The 19,063-nt window shown below is 48.8% G+C and overlaps 1 long non-coding RNA gene across 1 annotated transcript; it reads left to right on the top strand.

The window, feature by feature from the left end:
* The first annotated feature begins 1,493 nt into the window (after positions 1-1,493).
* On the top strand, positions 1,494-4,204 carry LOC115069318. The gene is made up of 2 exons (XR_003848590.1): positions 1,494-1,582; positions 1,919-4,204. It is a non-coding gene; the product is annotated as an uncharacterized LOC115069318 (long non-coding RNA).
* Positions 4,205-19,063: the final 14,859 nt, after the last annotated feature.

Below are 19,063 nucleotides of genomic sequence, written 5' to 3'. Positions count from 1 at the left end.
ACATCCCATGAAGAAACCACAGAGAGTTCTGGCCTCTTTCCAGACAGGTCAGAAGCCTGCTTTAAAACCCTTTTATTCATTCCTCTTATTACCCCCATGATATTTGGTCCTCTCCTCTATCTGTCAAACCCTTACTGAATCTCCAGGAGCCATGGAAACACCACTGTCTCCCTGAAATCTTCCCAGACTTCCAGATTCACACATAATCCCTCTCTGCTGCTCGTATCATTTTCTAAATTGTGTGCTGGAGTAGACTGTATGTGTCTTCTTTGTCCCACTGATCTCAGTGGATACAGGACCACCTTTGCCCATCATTGAGAGACACTTACCAGGAAGCCTTATGTGGAGGTAAGACTGAGGTGAGTTAAGAAAGAGGCCTAATGAGACCTTCTCCCCCAGCAACACTGAAACTCAAACAAGCCACATGTGGCAGACCTGGACATGTGTGCACTGCTTCCTTGTACTGAAATCTTGCCTCTTCACCTGCTCCCTCACCTGTCACAGGCAGGTCACATTCACCTGACCCACCCACTGTAGGTATGAAGCCAACACTTCCTGACTCCAGTCCGCATCTTTCCCTCACCCACATAGAGACGGAATGAAAGCTCTCACAGATTGAAGGCCATCTTTTTCTCTCTTGCACACAGGGAAGGAAAATGAATTTATTCTGAGACCTATACTCTCTGCCTTTCCTTTTGACCTGGCCTTTCCATTTCTCAACCGGCTGGCAAGCCTTCACCTCCTAACTGGGGCTATTTGGACTGGCCGTCAGCCCAATGCACATGACCTTCCACCCTGCCCCTCCTCTCGCACTTGGGCCCCTCTCTTTGCTTTGGAGAAAGTTTACAAGGTTGGTTTCCTTTAATCATACTGGGTTATCTTGATCGGCATTTTAACTTTACATTGTAAGTCATTCTGCCCTGAATTCTGACTTTGTTGGGGGAGGGGAGGGAGTTGGAAAGAGGCTTGTTGATGATGGCTATATTTTATTATGTGTGATGGTCATGGGTTAGACAGGCAGTGCATCAGGCTGGAGGCTGAGAATGGGAGGGGGAGAGAAGGACGCTAAATACTGAGAAATCACAGTACAAAATATTTTTCAAAGAGACATCAAAGTCTTTTTCCGTGGTGTATTGCCTTGACCCCATTTCACACTGGCAAAACACAAACTGAAATTAAAATAAAAATACCAGGCTGGCTCCATGCAGCCAATTGGCCTGCATAGCTAAGTCAACCGATTCTATTAAAGTCACTAAATGCAAACATTCCAAGATTTATTTTCCTTGCTTATAATTTTTCTGTCTTTCCACTGGTGGGCTGTTTATTTCTAATAATTTGGTAGGAAAAGCTTTCCTCATACCAGTGGAGATCTTATATGCCAAGCTACAAACCAGAGCACATTTTATTGCAGAATAAATCCCCTGGAAAACAGGCTCCAGGGGGGCGGCAAGTTTACAAGCATAGTACAATGGACGCCATTATAATTAGTTGCCCCCCAAAAGTCTTATTTTTCAGGGCAGAGATCTGAATCTGTCTCTTAGCACATGAATATCTCCGGACTAGAGCAAAAACATCACGGAGGGTGAGTCATAGACCAGCTTGGGGCTTTAAAGACTAACGCAGATCCTATAAATCTAACCCACATTCTTTTACTGGGAATGACTGACTTTTATGAAAACTGAGGACTGTAAATCAGAAAACTAAATAGCTTACTTTACAGCAGATAAACACAATTAATGCAGCTAGGGAACCCTACATTAACCCATTCCTGGTTCAGGGGCTGTGTTAGTGTAGGGAGGGCTGCGCATGGGCAGCACTGTTCTTCCCGAGCTGTTGTGGGGTGGAGACTGAAGTGGGAGGAGGTGGTAAAGGTGAATTCTCCCGCTAAGTGTGTTTCCCACTGGTCCATCTCTTCTAGGAGCAGTGCCTGCCTCCAGGATCTGGCCCCGGTTATTCCTAAGGCTCTGCAGAAGTGACACGGCAGAGCTGCTCTAGCAAGGTTCTGTGGGGGTGCCTGAGTGGGAGTCTCGGCAGCCTGGCTTCTAAAACCCCTAGATGCCTGGAGAGTCACCAAACTTCTGGGGGCTTGAACCTTCTTGCAAATTGGCAGCTTGTGAGGCTTAAACGAGCAGTTATGGAGTTCTCTCTCCTTGCCCGCCCTCCCTTCCAGCACTAAGGCTCGAACCTGTGGCCTCAAACATGCTAGGAACCCATTCTACCACTGCAGTACATGCTCAGCATCACCCCACACCCCCGCGCCGCCCCCAAATCATTTTTATTTTGAGACAGTTTCACTAAGTTGCCCAAGCCTTGAACTCACTCTGTAACCCAAGCAGTCCTGAAACTTGAGTTCCTTCCGTCTTGCTCCGCCCCCTCCCCCAGCAACTGGGATTGCAGGGCTGCGCCACCAGGCGGTGGGAAGGGGTTCTGCATCTTTAAGGAGTCAAGGATGCTGAAACTGTGGAGCCGCGACAATCCAGTGCTCAGTAACAGCACAGGCGCAGAGTGCTGGAATTTCAAACCACGCCCACATCTTTTCTCTTCCATTCTTCGAGAAGACAAGTTTGCCGCTTTACATGTTCCTTGTTTGAAATTATTGCTGCCATCACCGACATCCTAGATTGCTCAGTCTCCTTCCAAGCGCCCTGCAGCTCCAAGCCGCTCCCTGGCACCTGGATGAAGGCGGAGCCCCGACTCCCCAGTCTCTGTGGCTCCTGGGGCTCCAGTGGCCCTGGCTCGGATCCTGCTGCTGCGGGGCACTTCTCTCCGTGGGGTCCAACCCTGGCCTGGCCGCCTAGTCCTGGCTGGCCTCGTGCTTTTGTGTTTAAACAAGGCAGACCCTGTGTTGTCCACTCAAACTTTTAAGGAATACAGGACCTGGTGACCCCGGGAAGGAGGAAAAGGGCATCTATCATTTTTATGTGGCATTTCAAAGGAGGAGACTCCTTGTTGGCTGGGAGACAAAGGCCCTGGCGGGGTTAATGGAGGAATCCCATTTAATCATTAACGCTTAGTACTAACCGAGCCTAAAAGGGGATGGAGGGCCCTGGGATAGCTCTTGCTCAGCTTTAGGGGGATGGAGACGCCAGGGGGGTCTGGTGGGATCAGGTCAGGTGGTGGCCCTGGGGTTGGGACCCAGGCCCTTTCTGCTGAAGCTAGGGTGGGACCTTGAGGATGGGGGTGGTGACCTAGCCCTTCCCAATCACTCCCTTTGACCTGGGATGATGTCAGCACCTATTCATTTTCTAAGCCAGAGAGTTGACATCCCAAAGCCCTGCACAGCCTGATGGTGTGGTGGGAATTCAGGGGTGCAAAGCCCCCAAAGCCAGCTTCTCTGCTGTGCTGCAGCCACTGTGATGGGCCTGCCACCTCATATCTCCAGTAGTGAGCTGTTCAGCTCCACTGGTCACCAAGGCCACCCAGCCACCTCCTCCCATCCCACACAAAGCGTCCCCAACTCTCCACCTGTGCCTCATTTTAATCATTTACCTGCTGCTGGGAGAAGGTGCCTCCTGCATTGTTTTCCCAAGTGCTGGGACAAAGAGAACCTGAGACCTGAAGAAAGCCACTTCCTCACCAGCCATCTGATGAGGAGGAGCTGAGGGCCAGGCAGGCAGCCTTGAAGCCCTGGGCGTATCTAGCCACCCTCTTCTCATCTGGGCAGCAGGCTTAGGTCCTAAAAAAGGGATTCTGGGTGGAACTGTATAGCATTGTAATGTCTGCTGCGTTTCCACTTACTTTAATTTTTAATGTTTTGTGTGTTGTTTATTGCAGTTTACACCATAGTTACTGCTGACTGGATATTAAATTGAATGACCTTTTCACAAACTGAGCAACCTGGGAAACTCACATTCTGATCCAGTGGCAGAATTTAACCATTTTCAATGTAGAAGAGAGCTCTCTGTCCCCACCTAGTCACTGTCTCCACTCTCCAGGGACTGCCCTCCCCCCTCACTTTAAGCAGCAGGGGCTAGCTGTACCTTATCAATGCATCACTTGTTTCAATAGAATTATGGGGCACCAGCTTCCTCCCCTCACCTGACCTTGGGTGATTCACCCATCCATGTGACTGTGCGGTTGGGGATTAATTGTACTCCTTGCTGTGGAATGCTCAGTGTATTTATATTTGAGTTCACAATCTATATAGAATACCCCTATCTTTATCAATGCTTTTTTCAAATGATTAAATAAAAACATAAATGGCCTCTGCAGGCACTGCTTACATGTAATACACTTACATACATGCAGGCAAAACACTTATATACATAAGATAAAGAAATGACACAACTGTCCTGTGGAACACAGATGTGTGGCAAAGGTCATGGAGATGGTCCCCGTACATCATGATGATGTGGTATCTCAGACCTGCTAGTTTAGGGTGATAGGGTTACTGGCCCTGCACCCATCCCCAGCTTGTCAACTGGGAACTTAACTATACTTCCACATACACCTGTTTTTTTCTGCAATCCTGCAAGTCAGGCACCATGGTGGCGTCCCTCACTTAGACTCCCTGGTATGTTTAGGACATAGGGCTCCAGCAGGTGTGAGCTCCTCAAAGCCCTCCTGTAGCAGAAGGCAGTGAGCCTGCTTCAGGGCTCCCACAACACATAGCTGACCTTTCATATCCCCTGTGGGAAAATTCCACAGTTGGAGATAAGATCTGGTTGTTAGAGCCTTGCAAGGGGCCTGGGAACAGGGTAGAGGAAACCCAGGCAGCTGTGGCTCAAACCAAACAGCCCATCTAGGGCTCACCCATCTGGATTTGGCAGAGCCTGTTGAGGGGAAACCCTCCTGGTAAGGGTACCCAGTTGGGATCCCAGGGGTCTGGAAGCAAAGGATGCCTGGGAGAAACCTGAGCTCCTGCCTTGGACTCATGGAGTACACGTTTCCCCTTTCTCTCCCAGGACAGGAAAAGTAATTAATAAATTCCAAGAGGCAGTAGTTTACCTCGTTTACCCGCAGAGTGCTCTCAAAGTCCTGTTGACTCATTAATCTTAGATATCTGATCACCCTACATCAGGAAAAGTAATTAATAAATTCCAAGAGGCAGTAGTTTACCTCGTTTACCCACAGAGTGCTCTCAAGTCCTGTTGACTCATTAATCTTAGATATCTGATCACCCTACAAGGGATGGTCCCCTCTTGGTAGGTAGAGAAGAAAGAGTTGTATTCTCTCCTAATAGCCTAGTTGCCTGTCTCTTCAGAGCTTGGACTTTTCACAATCCCCTCTCCTCCCTTAATTTCCCTCAGTGTAGCCCTGATGGTGTTACCTGTCCTCCTAGGGTGGTGGAGGAGAGCTGCTGGCCTCTACCTGCCTGCAAAGAGGACCGAGGAAAGTCAAACTTTGAACTCAGTTTCTTGCTTGGTTTCTGACTCCCATGTGGAGTGGGTACTCTTCATCTAATTCAGGCTTTTCAATGGACAGAAGAGAAAAATCCAAATGAAAGCACAACCAGAAAGAGGCAGAGCTCTAGCTTCACCCAAGAAAGGGTACTCAGGCTGCCTTGGGATGGCCAGCTTCACCTGAGTGTGAGCCTCTAAGGGCTTGTTTTCAATGCCGTCTATTAGATGCTTCTGTAGGCCTGTTTCAACACCCTCAGCAAAGGCCTCAAATCTGGGTTGTAACAAATACTGGTGGAGGGTGATGCTTCTGCCCTTTAAGAAGCCTGGCTTCTGGCTCTCAAAGTGCCACCTACTCTACTGTGTGACTTTTCTGTTACTTAGAACAAGATCTGATTACATTCCAAACAGCTATAGGAAACACTTGGGTCTCTCTTCACTCGTGTCTCTCTCTCTCTCTCTCTCTCTCTCTCTCTCTCTCTCTCTGTCCCTTCCTCTCTCTTTTTCCCTTCCTCCCTCCATCCCTCCCTCTGTCCATCCCTCTGTCTCTTCCTTCCTTCCTTCCTTCCTTCCTTCCTTCCTTCCTTCCTTCCTTCCTTCCTCCCTCCCTCCCTTCCTTCCTTCCTTCCTTTCTTTCCCAGGGCCTTGTGTGTGCTAGGCAAAAGGCTTCTTGTCTTGATCCCAGACTGGTCAGCAGTTGCTAGACCTTACTTGCTTGGGGCTTTCTTGAAAGTTCCATATCCTAAACTGTTTTGGTTTTAAAGCAGGAAGTTCTTGTCTTTTTGGTTGTGAGTCTGAGCTTTTAATGAATAAACAAAACAAAATAAAACATAAAACAGGAAGTTCTATGTCTTAAAAAAATACCCTTTGTCTCAAACTGGGACAATTGGTCAACCTACTTAAATGATTGTATCATATTCTGCCCTGGTTATATTCTGCCTCATTCTAATTAGTGGCAGCATTTGTTAGAGGATGTGGCCGTGACTTCACTTAACTTTTCTAAAAATCCTAACAATAATGATATTGATAATAATATTGAAAACAACATGTGGTCCTGCTCTCGAGCTACACAGCACTGAGACACAGCATGCTCTCTGATTTGGGTGCTAAAAGAGAATGGGGAATGTGTGAACAAATGCAACGTCAGTCCAGGGAATTCTTGCTGCTTAGACATAATGCTGCTAAGCTCCTTTCTCCTCAAGACCAAAAACCTCATCAACTACTCATGTCAATGCCTTAGGCTCACTGTGCTCCCCGACCAAGAGAACGCATGCTGTGCGTTCTGCCAGTCTTTCAAGAGCTGCCTTAAAATCACATTGCTCAAAACTTAAAAACCCTGTTGGCATCCTGTTCAGCCTCTACCATCTAAAGCTGCTAAGGCTGAGAAGGTCGGGTGTACTCCATTTTCAGAAGTCTAATACACTTGCCTAGTATTCCTCTTGGGAAGCAGACAGACAGCATTCTGTGAGGAGGTATCTGGAAGCACAGAGGGATCACTGTCTTTTTCTATGAGCTATGAGTATTTACTCCTCTGATAACCTGCTCTGTGCTGGGTTTGGTATTGAGTACCGTATACGGTTGTTTTATTTAATCTTTTTGCTTTTTGTTTTTACACCACTGGGAATGGAACTCACAGCAGTGTGGCTGCTGGGCTAGAGCTCTACCATTGGGCTACATCCCCAGCCTTCATTTCATCTTGATAATGGTTCTAAGAATGTTAACTCTGGGTGTTAAGCCTTGCTTTGGAAATGAGGCTACTGAAGTTTAGGGAGGTTATGTCACTGACAGACAGTGAAACAGCTAGTTATTGATAAAGCAAGGGATTAAGACCTCATCACAGCTGGGGATGTAGCTCAATGGACAGAGTGCGGCCTAGCAAGCATGAAGCCCTAGGTTCGATCCTTAGAATCACATAAGCCAGGCATGGTGGTACATACCTGTAATGTACTCAGGAGGTGGAAGCAGGAGGATCAGAAGTTCAAGGACATCTTCTGCTAAGGGTCACCCACAACTCCCAAGCTGAATTTAAGGCCAGTTTGAGATATAAGAGAACCTATTTCAAAAACAAGCAAAACTCACAAAACCCCACCCCATCCAGCCCAAGAGCCTGAGACTTCCTAACTCTGCAGCTCCACCTGTACACTTGAGGTTTTTGAAGATCTCTAGGCCTGGCCTCTTTACAACTGTATCTCCCTGCAGCTCTGACCCCTCAAGCCAGGCTTTGACAGGCACTAGCCTGAGTCCCAGTGTCCTTCTCCCTGTGATGCCCTCTAGTTTCACCCGAGACTGATCTCGTCAAGAAGACTGTGAAAACCTGGGGCTGTAGCTCAGTGATAGAGTGCTTGCCTAGCATTATGAGGCCGTAGTTCAATTCCCAGTATGCCTCCTGCACCTCCCCAAAAGATTGTGGGCTCATGAGGCCTGGGCACCTCTGAACCCTTCATCTACTGCTCTTCCTGCTTTCTCAGAAGGGGTCTGTTTTCAGTTAGCTATGCCCCTTGTTCAGCTCAGTTCCCTCATGGTACCTATGAGAACAATTGAGGTGGACAGTTTGGTGAAGTTTATTTCTCACGGCAAAGCTAGCAAGGGTGGGGCAGGAGAACCTTAAGGAATATTTGCATTTGTGAGTTCCTCAGGAATTCTGTGGTCCCTCTGGGTGGGGCTCTCCCATACTGCCATGTAGCTGTGAGTGAGGTGGGATGATGGTAACACCTAGCTAAGGAGCCACCATAGAGGCTGCTGGAGCTCAGTAGTAGTGTGCTTGCCTAGCGTATGTGAGGTCCTGGGTTCAATCTCTAGAACTAGAGAGAGAGGTGGGGGGAGGAAGGAGGACACAGCTAGGGGCTTGTCATATTTCATGTCCTTTATTCTACACTTTTGATGCTTTGACATCTTTGACGTTGTGGGGACTTGCTGGTGTGGAAAGGACTACCCCTCTCAGGGCTAACAGCCCCCCAAACAGGAATTAATCTGCCTTTGAGCATCGTTTCATAAGGTCCCACACGCGGGACCTTCCTTTATGAAGTGCTTCTCCTTTGCACTAGGATATTTTCCCTAGTCCTTCTCACTCTAGGGCCATCGTGCGGGGCAACTGGGTACACCGTATACCCGGAGCCCACTGAAACAATTCCCATGGGCCAGTTTTGCGCAACTTAGCCCAGCATGCCTGCTGGCTCCCTCAGAAATCACAGTAAAGGCTCTTGTCCTCTCTCCTCCCATTCTGCCTCCTCATGATCCCTGTCCATTCCAGCAAGTGAGATTCAAGGGCCAGCATGAGGCCAGTTCTAGAGAAATGCTGTTCTGTGACCATGATGGTCAAAGCTGTACCCTCTGTGACAAGGGCAGGCTGAGTGGCTGTGCTGAGGGTGGTGGCTGGTGATAATGTCCCCTCATGCCACACTTGTCACTAGTGGAGTGGGGAGCTAAGATTCTAAGTTCTGAAGGGTCTAAACCCACCACACTGCTCAGCTCTGCTCCCTGGTGGTGATCACTGCTGAAGACGAGAAGTCAAGTGCCAGTTCCTGATAGGGTCTGTGATTGGAACATCCCAGGCAGAGGCACGTCCCCCATTTTCCATGTCTCAGATGTCCAGGGCAGGGCTGGCCATGCCTGGGATGATTAGGAGAGAGGCCGAGGGAGCATGAAGAGCAGAATTCAGATTCCTAGAACCCATATGTAATGCCAGGTGGTAATTCCAGCCTCAGAAGGTAGAGACAGGGAATTCCCACAGCAAGTTGGATAACAAGACTGACCATATCCTATCCATGAGCTCAGGGTACTTATTTTTTATGTGTATAAGTGTTTTACCTGCATGAATGTTAAGTGTACCAGATGACTGTAATGCCCACAGAGGCCATAAGAGGGCCTGGATCCTCTGGAACTGGAGTTAAGGATGATTGTTAGTCATCATGTGGGTACGGGGAACCAAACCTGGGTCCTCTTCAAGAGCAGCCAGTGCTCTTAATTGCCGAGCCATCTCTCCAGCTCCAGCTCTGGGTTTAATTAGGAGACCCTGCCTCAGTGAATAAAGTTAAAAGAACAATGAGGATAATTCCTGACATCAACCTCAGGCCTCTACATATATGCACACACATGTGGGCCATACACATTCAAACACCCATATACATATGCACACTACACACACAAAATTTGGAAAAAGAGAAAACATTAAAAAATAAAATGGGGTTCTAATCAGCACCCTGCCTGAGGGAGCGATGGGAGATAGTGCCTAGATCAGCCCTGACAGACTGTCAGTGGAAGGGGACTGGGATAGACTCACTTCCGGTAGCTGAACAGGTCACAACTGGTTTGCAGTTTGTTTTTGAAATCTCAGTCTTATTTTCCATGCAGCTAAATCCACATGTTAAATTGCATGTTTCTAGGAGTTTATTTGCATAACCACTAGCACCTTCAAGACCCAGAACAGCTAGCTGTGCAGCCTGCCTATTACTTGAAGTGTCCCCTTTCCAGTCAGCCTGCCCTGGGAACACTGACCTCTGACTTTTTCCGAGGATTTTGCCTTTTCCAGGGAGTCCAGTACATGGAATTGTGCAGGTAATGACCGGGTGAGACTGACTTCATTGCTTAGTTAGCATCATCACACACCTGAGACCCACCCAGGTGGTCGATCAGGTGCTTCCACGTTATTGCTGAGCAGTAACTGTTTATTGTCTCTGGGGATCAGTTTAGTACACAAGCGTCTCAGAAGTTGAAGGAGATTTGGGTTAGCTTCAGTTTGGGATCATTTGGAATAAAGCTATAAATATCTTTGCTCAGAGTTTTGAGTGACTGTGTTTAACTTGGGTAAACACCTCAGAGTGGGCTGGGCTGGGCATCTGTTAGCTGCATACTTAGCTAGATAGCAAGCTTCTGCACTGTCTTTCTGAATCGGTTGTGACGTGGTGCCGTCCCATTATGAGGGAATATGAATTCCAGCTGCTCCACATCCTTCCAGAACTTGCTATTGTCCCGAGTCTTTCTTCCTTAACTTTCCTTGTTAGCATTCTAGAGGTGATGTAGGCACTTACTGATGGCAGGGTCTGGTGGCGCATGCCTATTATCCCAGCACTGGGAAGGCTAATACAGGTGGAAGGCCATGAGTTCAAGGTCTGTGTAGCAATGGCATTTGGAGCAATTGAGTTCCAGGTCAGCCTGGGCTACAGAGTGAGCCTTTGTCCTAAAAATAAGCAAGCAAGCATGGGGAAAAGATTAGGGCAATGTAAGCTGGGCATGGTGGGTAGACATCTATAATCCTGCACTCGGGAAGCTGAGTTGGGTAAACACCTCAGAGTGGGCAGGGCTGGGCATCTGTTAGCTGCATACTTAGCTAGATAGCAAGCTTCTGCACTGTCTTTCTGAATCGGTTGTGATGTGGTGCCGTCCCATTATGAGGGAATATGAATTCCAGCTGCTCCGCATCCTTCCAGAACTTGCTATTGTCCCGAGTCTTTCTTCCTTAACTTTCCTTGTTAGCATTCTAGAGGTGATGTAGGCACTTACTGATGGCAGGGTCTGGTGGCGCATGCCTATTATCCCAGCACTGGGAAGGCTAATACAGGTGGAAGGCCATGAGTTCAAGGTCTGTGTAGCAATGGCATTTGGAGCAATTGAGTTCCAGGTCAGCCTGGGCTACAGAGTGAGCCTTTGTCCTAAAAATAAGCAAGCAAGCATGGGGAAAAGATTAGGGCAATGTAAGCTGGGCATGGTGGTAGACATCTATAATCCTGGCACTCGGGAAGCTGAGGTAGGAGGACCATGAGTTTGAGGCTAACCTAACCTACATACATTTTGAGGCCATGCTTCAAAAACTAGAAAAAAATAGGGCAATGTATTGGTTTCTCATGGCTTACATAATAATCTACCTCGGATTAAGTGGTTTACTCTTCAGAGATTTGTTTTCCCACAATTCTGAAGGCTAAAAGTCAGGTGTTGGCAGGGTTTGTCTCTCCTAAGGCCTCTTCCCTTGGTTTGAAAATGGGCATCTGGGCCTGGAGAGATGACTCCTGTGGTTAAGACCATTGACTGCTCTTACAGAAGACCCAGGTTCAAATCCCAGCACCCACATGGCAGCTAACAGCTGTCTGAAACTCCAGTTCCAGAGGATCTGACGCCCTCTTCTGTCCTCTGTGGGAACTGCACAACACAGTTACACTTATATGCATGCAGGCATAACACTCATACATAAAAATAAAAATAAAGTAAAAAAATAAAATGGGTATCTGTGCGTACTTCTGTTGTCTCTCCGTGTATCCAAGTTTCCCCCTTTTTATAAGGGTATAAGTCACATTGATCTAGGAAGCATGTTAAAGACATCCTTTTAAAGTCATGACGTCTTTTCAGGTACCTTCTGAGGTATTAGGGCTTCCACATACAAATTTCAAAGTGGTGGGGCAAAGTTCAAGCTCTAAGGAACTACATGAATATATCTCAGCCCAAGCATACAGAATAGAAGAAAGCTCCTTAGTTCCGATGGCTCAAGGCAGATTCCATCACTCTGGGCGATATGGGAAGCTTCCTCCCGTTGGCTGTGGGGAGAAAGCAGAGGCAGAATCTGTACCCGGCTGGGATCCCCATTTGGCCATTCCCTTCTCTTCTGGAAGCCACACTTGCCTGGTCTGTAAGGGGAGGAAGACAATTACCTTTGCCTCTGAGCCAGGCGATCGGGCGGCTCAGGTGCAGGCACCCCAGCAGCTAACATGAGCGAGGCCTGCAGCTTCTTTTATTGTTTTCTGACTCATTTTTGCTTCATTAGCTGAGCTGTAGAAGTTTCTAGCATTCTCCTTACCTCCTGGAGTTTGTGTTAAGGTCCAAGTGCTTAGTAAATGTCAGCAGTTGGGTTTAAAGATTCTTGCTAAAATTGGCTACCACAGACTTGAATGTGTGCGAAGATTTATATGTGATCAGAAAACTGCCAAGTGCTGTAGAAAGTGGCCATTGGGATTATTTGAAGAAGTCTCAGATGGCCCCATAACCTTGTCTCCATCCATGGGCTGCCTACATGTGCCCTATGTTATGATCTTCACTTATGTTCACATGTTGGAATTCTAACTCTCAGTGTGAAGGTTTGAAGAGACAGGGCCTTTGGAAGGTAGTTAGGTTATATTGGTCCTATCAGAAACATGAGTGCTTGCTTACTCTTTGCTTACCGTTCGAGGACACAGCAAGGAAACCATCATCTGCAACTGAGAGATGGGTCCTTACCAGCACCCAACCATGTCAGCACCCTGATTTCAACTTTTCCACATCCCGGAGTGTGAGAAATAAATAACTGTTTTTTAAACCACACAGTCTCAAGGTAATTTACTACAGTATCATGAACTAAGATTAGCACCCCCTTCAAGAAATATGTAACAATGTTCAGGACAGGAGTGGGTCTTGCTTATCTTTACTGAACATGTCATATATTTCTTGGAGGGGGTTCAAGGTAAGATGTAGAGAGCAGTAGGTAAAAGGTACGACCAAGTATGATCTTCAACATTCCAGGAAAGTCAGGCAGTGAGTGACTAATCTTATTGAAGAGTGACTCCAGGCTAGCCCCATGTCCCTCCCATAGTAAGCTCTTAATCTCTGGAGCGATATTTTCTTCAGTCGTTCAGTCTGACCCATCAGCTCCAAACCCATATCCCCAGCCCCTCTGCCTAAACAACTTGTGATTCTTCCTGAAGAAACTTCTCTTCACTCCTGGTCTCAGCTCAACTTTCTGCCCCCATGCCCTGTTCCTCAGACTGTCCGCTGTCTACAAGCCAGGCTCTGAGTGCTGAGCCTGCAGGTGTCGGGTCTGTAAAGTGGACTACCTTTGGCTGGCTCTTGGAATAATCCCTACTGATGAGGGTATAACCTCTAGCGGTGGACAATTCCAGGCCAGTATCTCTTGCTCTATTCTGGGCAGAGTTGTCATTCCTTGTCACTTGGAGACCTCCCCTTCTCCACGTCCACATGCTGCCTGCCACCTCCCAGGCTTGGAGGACTCAGCATCAGCTCCAGACTTCACCAGCACTCATAACTAAGGAGAATGTGATACCTAGAATGAGTAGGGATCCCATCTGTCCTTCAAGTCTGATTGGAGCATGCTTTATGTTTCAAGACCTCAGGAGTAAGAAATTAAGAAGTAAATCTCACAGCTCAGCCTGGACCACAGTGTTGGGTTGTGCTTATATCCCTGCTGTGCAGAGCCTCCCTTTCCTGTGCCTGCCAGGCCTGTTAGGAGCCCTCCCTGTCAGTTCAGCTCTAAGTGGCAAAGCAAATATAGTAATTCGGAGCCTGCACAGCAGAACTGCCTGAGGCCTTTGGGTCTTGATCCTATTTGAGAAATGTGGGAAAAGCAAGAGTTCCTGCAAAGTCAGCAGTCACAGCTCCAAGACTGCGATGGGGACAAGCTACTTTTCCAAAGCCACAGGCCACCTTGCTCCTATGGGGGCCTCAAGCTCCAAGCAAACCTGTCATCATCCCCAACTCCGGCCTTCTCTGTCTGTCTCTGCTCACCTCTTCCCTCCATGCAGTTCAATAAACCTCCCCCTGATACTAGCTTTCCTGGTCCTGGGCTGAGCAGCAGGCACCCAGAGGCAGAGAAGACAGGGCCTCACACAGGACCATCAGATGCATTGTGCTAGGGACCAAAATGAAGATTCATAGGCAAGATGAGAATGTAGTGCCCAATCTCATCCAGAAGGCAGAGAGGCAATCAGGGGAGGCTTCCGGCAGGAAGAGACACCTGAGCAGAGTGGGAAGTCAACCAAGCAGTGACAGCTGAGGGTACTGTAGGCAGAGGGGCTAAGCTTCCTTACCCTCTATTGCCCATCATATTCTGCTATATAGATGGGGCCTGGGAGGTACCCTCTAGTCACCCCCACAGCATGGCAGTAGTAGACACAGGATTTATATTGAAACACCACCTCAGCCTCTGCCTTGAAGTAGGGGATGAGCCTAGCCACGCTATTGATCAGTGCTCTCCATGGAGAATTCTCAGCTCCCTCCCCCACCGCTGGGTGTCTTCCTTTAACTGTACAGGCTCTGAGCCCAAGTCCCAGTGAAAGCTGCAGCAGGTTGCACCTAGACTGGTGGTGCAGCGAGGTGGGTGTCGTGGGAGCCTTGGAATCAGGCATACCTTCATCTTTGTCCCAGTACTGTCCTTTCTCAGTCACAAGGCCTCAGGCAAGTCCTGTACCGTCTCAAAGCCTCCATTTCCCAACTATAAAGCTGGGGAAACTCTAGAGCTCATCCCCTGGGGTGGGTGAGGGTGAGAATTATGTGGTGTTTGCCCTCAACCCAATGTCTGGTCTGTGTCAAGGCACAATGGATCTTTTCTTCAAAGGGTCTGTGCAAAGCCACTCATCAAGTGTCAGAAACAAAGAGTTACAAGATGAGCCATTTCCTGAATCAAGACAGAGGCTGTCCTGACCACTTGGTTTGGGGGCTCAGGAAAGCCAAAGATGTGAGAGGGAGGAGAGGCTGGGCCTGCAGAATGAGAGGTACAAATGAGGGGTGCAGGGCCTGAAGGAGGGAGGTCATAAGCATCTTGGGTCAGCCCCGGAGAGGAGGGGTGTGTGCTTTGCAGAGAAGGCCCCCTGCGGTTTCCCTTGGGTAGAGGGATCGCCCATACTCAGCCTGATGGCTGTTCTGAGTGAAGGGATGCTGGCAGAGGTCAGAGGGTACCTTCTTATCTGAATGAGGTCAGGAGTCAAACTGGTCCAGGGATCACTTAGGAACTACTTGCCAGAAGCCAGGCTCCTGTTGGCTGCAGTGGCCACTGAGCTGCAGGTCCTGAGCACCAACTCACTGTGCTCCTGTCTCTGGTTCACCCAGGGGCCGGAAAAGGGCAGGGTCTTGGTTCATCATGTGGGAAGGAGAGAAGGACATGTGTGCTTTATTAAGGACAAGTGTGAGCATCGAAGGACACTTTTGGCCTTGCCCTCTACACTGCAGAGCTGGGGCCAGGAGACTTTGTGGCTGTCATGTTGTCAGGGAAGTGTTTGCAGTGGCCCCAAGGGTAACTGGGCAACTGACTTCCATGGACAACCTCCATATGTGAACTCCCACTTTAGGGAGCTGTTCTGACTCCTTGTGATTTGTGGGTTGAGTAGAGCCAGGTCTTCTTGACTGGATCCTGAGGGACAACGGCAGCTCCAGGAGTAAGGAGTAAGGAAAGCCAGGATTCTCCGAGGCCACAGGAGACCTTAGGGCTAACTCCCTGGGAGAGTTCTTGACATAACACCCTCCTGGAAGGTGACTCTGTGGAAGCTGGAAGCTGGCTAAAACTGCAAGGTGTCACATGCCAACTTTGGCCAATTTGCTGTGAAGCCACAGCAAGTCTTTTCAAGAGTTGAAGTTTGCTTACGTGAGGAGCAAACCAGTGCTTTCTGGAGCGCCTGTTCAGATAAGGAGTGCTCCTGTCCCTCACTCTGCCCTCTACTGCTGTGGCATCCACGTAGACCCTAGTCCTGCCCAGCATGGTCCCAAGAATGTTGGTGATCTAGGGATAAGTGCCAGAAGGGAGGTAGGGATACAGACCAGGGACAGCCAGGGGCACTGCCCACAGAGCCTTGGAATCTACTTAGAGAAGAACCCACAACCCTTTCTGGAACGTGTAATATGACTCCCCTGTCCAAGGCACAGCCACTTCTGAGCGGGGAACCCACTGAGCCATGCATCAGGGCTTAGTCTTCCAGGTCCCCTGCCAGACTCAGTGCCTTGCTGTCCTTTTTAACTGAGTTGATTGAAGCCTTGCCTCTTTCTGAGTGAAATGCCAGGGACCTGGGACTTAAACAAGCTCTCCTTGTCCTTTGCTGGCCACTTAAGCGTCCACTGCATGGTTTCCTGGCATGCCCAAGGCTCTCCCGCTGGCCTTGGCTTGAGATTCTCCCTCTGCCTCCCAGGGCTTCCCACTTCCTGTCCCTCCAACTGTCCCAAGGAAAATGCAAACCTTCTGTGTTCAGCACATGACCTTCCATCAAAGTCCAACTTCTAGAGCAAAACATCTTCACTGTGGGTGGTTTTAGAACCCTGCCTGCCAGAGCTGCTGCAGTCAATGGAGACTGTGGACTTCCTTCCGCTTGGGAGAGGGCCGGCTATGCCTGGGTTTCTGCTCCAAACAAGGGTGAAGAAGGACAGAGCCCATGCTCAGAGCTTGTCATTACACGAAGCCTTGGACACCACAACCACTTCTCAGACTTCTTCGCCAACAGCCTGAGAGGTAGACTTCATCGTCCCCACTTTACAGATTAGCAAACAGGGACTCCAAGATGTCACGTGACTTTCCCAGCTCCACCCTCCTACCTGGCCTAGTCAAGAATGAGTTCTGTATTTGATCCTAGTCTCTTTGTCAGGCATTTGGCCATGGTGCCCCGCACCACCCATGGAGAGCTCTCCAACGATGACACAGGTATTGTTCTCAGCAGGAGTACAGTCTAATTCGGGAGGCAAAAAGCTGTAAACCAAGTATTCAAAATATCTGCATACTGGACTTGGAGAATTTCCTTTCAGGACACCACCTGCAGGATTTGCTGTGGGCCTGGAGCCTCCTTGTGCTTCCAGGGGAAGCTGTACCTGGGAAGTGGGGCAGGCTCTACCCTCAGGAGGAGGTGGCAGGCTCCTTATTGCATCTGTGCAGTCAGGACACGGGCAACTGGCTCTCATTTAGACTCATCTTGCCTTCTTCATTCATGACAGTGCCATTCACCCTCTGCTCCTCCCCCAGACACCCTGCTGGGCACACGTTTTCTGGACCCTCTTGCTACTCTAGTTCTTTGCTCAGGATTTCTGACATGCTTTGCTCCTAACCAAGGGGCCTCTCAGAATCCAGGAGTGCCAACTGCAGGCATCAGTCTGCCTCAGGAATGTGTCTGTAATACCATCTGCTGAGCACTTCTCAGTTCCAAGGACTGGCATCCCAGCAGGCTCCCGAGGCAACTCAGATGCTGGTGGTCTGGACACTGTGCCTTGGGAAGCTATGAATGGTACCAATGCAGACCAGATTCAAGCATTGCAGACGGTTGAAGCAGTGCTTTGAAAAAGGAGACTGTGGGCTGGAGAGATGGCTCAGTGGTTAAACGCCCTGGCTGCTCTTGGAGAGGACTTGGGTTCATATCCCAGCACCCACATGGTGGCTAACAACTGTCCATAACTCCAATTCCAGGGACATCTAACACTGTCTTCTGACCTGTATGGGCACTGCATGACACAGGTGTACTTATATACCTGTAGACATAACACTCATACACTAAAGATAAAAAATAAAAATTAAAAATAAAAATGAAAGATCTGGGCATCGTGGCACTCGCCTTTAATCCCGGCACTTGGGGAGTAGAGGCAGGCAGATCCCTGTGAGATTGAGACCAGCTGGGGTCTACATAGCAAGTTCTAGACCAGCTGGGGCTACAGGGAGACTCTGTCTCCAAAAATACAAACAAAACAACAATAAAAAAGGAGGTGGAAAAGCCACTGGAGATATGCAGGGCTGAGCTGGGGGTGGGGAGACACTGGGAATGGACGGAACTTCAGGTAGAAGCTGGTTATTTTACATATGTCACCACCTTTGGCCCCAACAACAGCCTTACAAGAGAAACCTTATAAACCCTTTTCACAAAGGAAGAAAGTGGAGGCTCCAGAGGTTGAGAAAGAAATCCGTATTTTCCTAGGTGTCAGTAAAGAAAGACCCAAAACTTGAAACTATATCTCTGTGATCCCAGAAACCTGTACAACCTACCTTGTTGTGCCCAAGTCTGAGCAGACACCAGGTGCCAGATGCCTTTCCACAGTGCTGGGCACAGTCAGGGCTCAAAGCATATCATTAGATGGAGGAAGAATGAACGAAGAAATGAGAGAACAGAACAGCTTTGAGAGGCTGAAGCCAGGCCAAGAGGTTCCCTGTATGACCTCATGCTCCAACTTCCCCTCCCACTGTTTCTTTAATCTGCAAGGCGACCCCCTTACGCTTGCCCTGCTGATAAGGCCAGGCAGCTCACCTGCACCTGTTATCCAAACCTGATACCCAAATAGGAAACTGGGGCAGAGATAAGGCTGTAGAGGGCAATGCCTGGAAACACAGCCAGGCTGGAGCCCGCCTTTCAGCTTGATGCCACAAGCGTTTACCTGGCCACTCCTAAGGAACTGAGCTCTGTGCCAGGCCCCAAGGATAAGGCAGGAAGCCACACAGCCCCCGTCCACCAATGGCTTACCAGGGAAGAAAGGCAGATGGTAAAGAAATAATTAGAAACTGGATGAAGGCTGAGTAGAAGGAGACGTGGGAAGCAGATGATCCCTGAATACCTCTCTGGGGACAGGTCCTGGGAGCTGGGATTGAGAGACAAAAAGGAGAAAGTACGAGCTAGTGATGCCAGGGATGATGTCTACGCCTCTCCATGCTGCAATCACCAGGGGGCAAGAGGTGCTTGGAGTTTGCTTTCTCCTCGTCCGGTTCAAGTGAGCTTTCACAAGCTCAAGCTCAGCTTCCTGTTTGCTCCTGCCCTCGGGTTTTACCACAGGCTAGCCTTCAGGAACCAGGGCCTAGTCCCTGTGCTTTTCACTAAGGCCTCCTGTCCCCTGTTCCTCATCTCCTCAGACGGTATCTGTGGAAGTCTCTGTGTGACATGGCATTTGATGAAATTGCAAGGATTTTGTAGGCTGGTTGAACAAAGCCATGTTAAAAATGAAGATACAGATGCCATCAAATCATGCTTTAAAGTCAAAGGCAATCAGTGCTCAAAACTTGATACTTCCCAGCCGTTTTA

Source organism: Nannospalax galili, unplaced genomic scaffold (assembly GCF_000622305.1).
Source record: "Nannospalax galili isolate Female #2095 unplaced genomic scaffold, S.galili_v1.0 scaffold31, whole genome shotgun sequence".
NCBI classification, from domain to species: Eukaryota; Metazoa; Chordata; class Mammalia; order Rodentia; family Spalacidae; genus Nannospalax; species Nannospalax galili.
The sequence above is the reverse complement of the archived record's forward strand: the minus strand, read 5'-3'. Positions and strand labels throughout refer to the sequence as shown.